At 42.9% G+C, this 4,969-nt stretch overlaps 1 protein-coding gene across 1 annotated transcript in view; it reads left to right on the top strand.

The window, feature by feature from the left end:
- Positions 1 to 4,969, top strand: part of LOC311382907 (uncharacterized protein) — a gene marked incomplete at its 3' end in the record, with an annotated part of 21,665 nt that overhangs the window by 3,524 nt on the left and 13,172 nt on the right. The window lies entirely within an intron of this gene.

Below are 4,969 nucleotides of genomic sequence, written 5' to 3'. Positions count from 1 at the left end.
CACAAACCAAACACACACACACACACATACACACACACACAAACACACACACTTACCCTCCGTGGACCGTGCAAGTGAGAGCAGCTGTGCCAACTTTGCTCATTTCGCACATGTGCATAATGTGTGTGTGCGTGTGTGTGTGTGCATAATATGTGTGTGTGTGTGTGTGTGTGTGTGTGTGTGTGTGTGTGTGTGTGTGTGTGTGTGTGTGTGTGTGTGCAGTGTATTTACACGTGAGCTATTGTCCCCTATGTACATCTAAATCAGAAGAAATAAAAATTCTAATCCCTTCCTGTTGGCTATCCCTCATTTATCCGCCTCTCTCTCTCTCTCTCTCTCTCTCTCTCTCTCTCTCTCTCTCTCTCTCTCTCTCATCTCTCTCTCTCTCTCTCTCTCTCTCTGTATCTTTTTCACCGCCTCAGTCCTCTGCAAGCTGGAGAGAGCAAGTCAGAAAGATATATAGCAGACACACTCAGATGGACAGCAAACAGTTATACAGGAGTAGGAGCGATGGAGAGAGTACCAGAAAGCCATTTGTCTTTCTTTTGTGGAAAGATTCTGAAAGTGATATCAAGTCTGAAATATATATGATCCATGTGGAAAATATCAGCTGGCACAACGGTGTGATAATATAGGATTATATTATGCAAAAACCTATTTCAGCTGGTTTCATTTTCTTTCTAAGCTAGACCTACAATACACAAGACATGAGAATGGCTGTCTAAATCTTTAGTTTGATGTCTATTTTATTTCTGTTCCTCTCTTGCCTTGTGCCTGTCTTCCCTCTTCCTTCCTCTCTTGGTCACGGTCCACCACTCATTGATTTTGAAGTATTCTGGCTGAGGCTGGCTCTCTCTCTCTCTCTCTCTCTCTCTCTCTCTCTCTCTCTCTCTCTACACACACACACACACACACACACACACACACACACACACACACACACACAGAATGACCTGTGTTTGGTTGCATTTGAGGAATGACATGAAACACGGCAACGAGCCTCCGCTTTGGGAAAGAATATAGAAAACCGAGGTGAACCGATGCAAAGATGATCACTGTCCGTTCTAAAGCAGTGTAGGCACTGCACCAAAGTCCCCTGGGTCATTCCCATATCAATACATCTGACCTCTTCATACATTGACTGAGGAATTATAGACGAGGTCAAAGGTCCTGCTTGTCAATTCAAGCCTAATCAGCATCAATCGTGGGCCTCGAAGCCCAGGACCAGGGGATCGTGCTAATTCCTTTACGGATACTTTGATTGCCATTCGCTTTTGGAAGAGGCACCAAAGGTCTTTGCCCGCGTGTCAATGTCCTGCCCCCCCCGCTCTCTCTCTCTCTCTCTCTCGCACGCACGTGCGCGCACGCACCATGCCCCGACCAGCTCGCACGCCCCCCCACTCCTTTACATTATGATTAAGTTACTCATACGCACATAACATTCGTTCTCCACTCGCTCGTCGATCTCTCCTCCTCCTTTCAGAAGGGTTTTGAGTATCGAGCAGGCTCCACGCGTCAATAAAAAAAAAAGGATAAATCAATAATTTCACGTGTGGCTGGATTTTAATTCAACCTTTCACATGCATTTCAGTAATCATGGTCAGGCAGCAGGTGAAAGGTGAGGCCAGACTAGGGAACAAAAGCCTCGGTGTGCCTTAATGATGAGGCGTGTTTCATTACAACAATAAAGCATTGTATGTTCAGAGCCCATAGTGTGTCTGTCCATGTACTCTGTCTGTCAAGCAAGGTCGCCACAGGGATATGTATCTTCCACCGTTTGATCAAAATGGCGATGGTGACTTGTCTAATCTATCATTCAGGCATCAGAAGTAGATAAAGAGAGATTGTGCTGAAAATATAAAGTTAGAAAAGAGATCAGTAAGCAGATGAAAAACATAGACGCATAGACCTCCCCTATTGAAAATGAGTACCACCAAATTAGCTTCATGTGGCTTAATGGCCTGTAACTGAATTGACAAAAATGAATGAATTAAAAATAACAGACAACAGAATCTATTATCTGTAGTGGAGTGGCTAGTGCAGGTTTTCTCATCCTTGGCCTCGTGACTCCATGTGACGGTACACCCGCAGGCCCACCCTGCCAGAACACCGGCAGACCAAGCTGGGGTTTACTTATGTATTATTTACATCATTTCTATTTTCTTTGCTTTTGATTTGCGAGTGGTGCACTGAAACATTTACTAGATTTATTTGTATTTTCTGTTCATTGATTTGGTTTTTAATTGCCGGGCATTTTCTTTTGTCAGGTAGGAAAATAGGTAGGATTTAATAACGATGACAAGCATTCAATTCTACTTTACGAATAAAAATTAATCAAGTATTTGAAAATGCCATGCTGCCTGTATGGCGATGTTTGTCCAACACAACAACGCACAAGCTTATTGTATTTTGTTTGACATTACAATTTACAGCAGATTGCAACAATAACATAATTTTTGAAAGCGGAATGTCCTGTCCTTTTTCACACGGTGACTGTGTATCCATTGAAATATAGATTCAACGTTGTTGAAACTTTTCAAGGCTTTTTCAACATTTATTCATTCTATATTTATATTCACTATGTATATATATCTTTATAGATATATCATATTTTGAAGACTTGCAAACAATCTAGTTACTTTGGTTTATAGAGAGCAAAAGACATCCTCTGGGTGAGTGGTAACAATTATTTTGAGATATCTTCAACTCGATATATGTTTATAGAGTAGGGCGATTTCTAGTAGCCAGACAGTATGCCAGAGCATAAAACCATGGTATTAAACATGAGCTCAAGGATTCATCTGATTGTCATGCAATGCGTGCAAACCTGACACCCTACTAGGATCCAGCAGACCGGCAGAGGCCTCTGGTCACTTTTGCTTTCCCTTCAGAGCCCTTTAGCAAAAGGGCAAAATTGCAAAATTATAATTTGTGAGCCCCATTCTCCATCGTTGTTCCTTTAGGAGGCTTGTTATGGACTGCCATGAAAGTCCAATATCAGTAAGATTTATAAAGTGTTAGCAGGCTGCAACAGTTTTTGCAGTGACAAACTCCAATCTCTGCTAATGACGCTTAAAATAAACGTATGTTTATTGTGTTAAGCTGTTTCACGTAAAGCCTTCAGGCACATCCCTCAAAAGTTTTCTTGCTTCAAAATAAAATTCCTTAAATTCTTTGGTGAGATGGCAAGTTGAACGATCCCTGTCAAGAACCAAGATGACTACTAGGTGAAAAAGGCCTATTGGGGTTGACCAAGCACACCTAAAGGAGGATAAATCGTTCCCGATACCACATGTGTCCAGCAATCTTTTACAGCTGTTTATTACATTTTGTACATAGCTTCCATCTCCCTAGAAATCCATCCATCCATCCTTCCATCCATCTCACTGTCTATGTCCACACCTCTGTGTTTTCTCTCTCTCTCTCTCTCTCTCTCTCTCTCTCTCTCTCTGTCTCTCTGTCTCTCTCACACAGTCTCTCTCCCTCTCCCTCTTGGGAGGTTGGGAGGTTGAAGATGATAAGTTCACACACACACACACACACACACACACACACACACACACACACACACACACACACACACACACACACACACACACACATGCATGCACACACACACACACACACACACACACACACACACACACACACACACACATACCATGCATAAACACAAAGAGGACATGTGCACATATGCTGATGTTCACATACTTGTCAGCAGTTACACAAACACAGACAGATACTAACCCACACACAAAGGATTGACTAATACACACCCCTGTCACCATGATGGAGTGTCAGGTGCTGCCGGCTAATTCCTGTGTGTGTGTGTGTGTGTGTGTGTGTGTGTGTGTGTGTGTGTGTGTGTGTGTGTGTGTGTGTGTGTCTGTGTGTGTGTGTGTGCGTGTGTGTGTGTTCAGAGGAGGTAGAGGGAGTAGTTATGAATATTAAGTAGCTGGCTAATGATAGCTATTTGTTGTGTGATTGTGTGTGTGTGTGTGTGTGTGCCTGAGAGAGATACTGTGTGTATAAGTGTGTATGTGCATGTATTCATATATATACATAATGTATATAAATGTGTGAGAATGTGTGTGTACATGTGTGTGTGTGTGTGTGTGTGTGTGTGTGTGTGTGTGTATTTTTTATAGGTTGTCTCATTACAGTGATCCCTACTTTTGTGAATGTTGCTTGACTGTTCAGATTCACATTCAGTTATTCACCCTGTCTTTCTTTCGCCCCCCCCCCCCTCTCTTTCTCTCTCTCTCTCTCTCTCTCTCTCTCTCTCTCTCTTGCTCTCTTTCTCCATCACAAGCACACGGCCACACACACATGTACCCCCCGGATGTCACGACCTTTAACCCCATGATGATGTCACTCCAATGGCCGGAGGCAGAAGAACCCCCCAGAGACACGGATACAGGAACTCTCTGTTCCTCACTTCCCCTCTTTCTCTCTTCCCCTTTTCTTATGGTGCGTGCATGTGTGTAGAGTGTGTGTGTGTGTGTGTGTGTGTGTGTGTGTGTGTGTGTGTGTGTGTGTCTGTGTGTGCGGGGGTTCCTCAGTGTAAATACCTGCTCTGTGTGTGGGCCATGGGCCTGGGGAGTGAGTGGACAGGCTGGGCCAGTGTCTCATGATGTCATCAACTACATTAGCAGAATTCTATTACAGATAAACAGGGGGACATGAATCTCTCCCAGTGGCTCAAATGACTTTTTAACTAGGAATGAGTTTATATTGATTCATAAAAAAACCTATATCACTCTCACTTAAGACTAGGCTGTGTGTGTGTGTGTGTGTGTGTGTGTGTGTTCATGTTTGTCCAAGTGAATGTTTGGTTTTAATGCAAGCTCATTTGGTTTGCCTTTGGTCGCTTTTTCTGTGTGCATGTAGGCTTTTGTGTTTAGTTCTCGTGGATTTAAATAAACATTATTTACATTGATCGTCACATAACATGAATATATGTTATATT

This window comes from Micromesistius poutassou (assembly GCF_964030765.1).
Source record: "Micromesistius poutassou genome assembly, chromosome: 1".
NCBI classification, from domain to species: domain Eukaryota; kingdom Metazoa; phylum Chordata; class Actinopteri; order Gadiformes; family Gadidae; genus Micromesistius; species Micromesistius poutassou.
The sequence above is the reverse complement of the archived record's forward strand: the minus strand, read 5'-3'. Positions and strand labels throughout refer to the sequence as shown.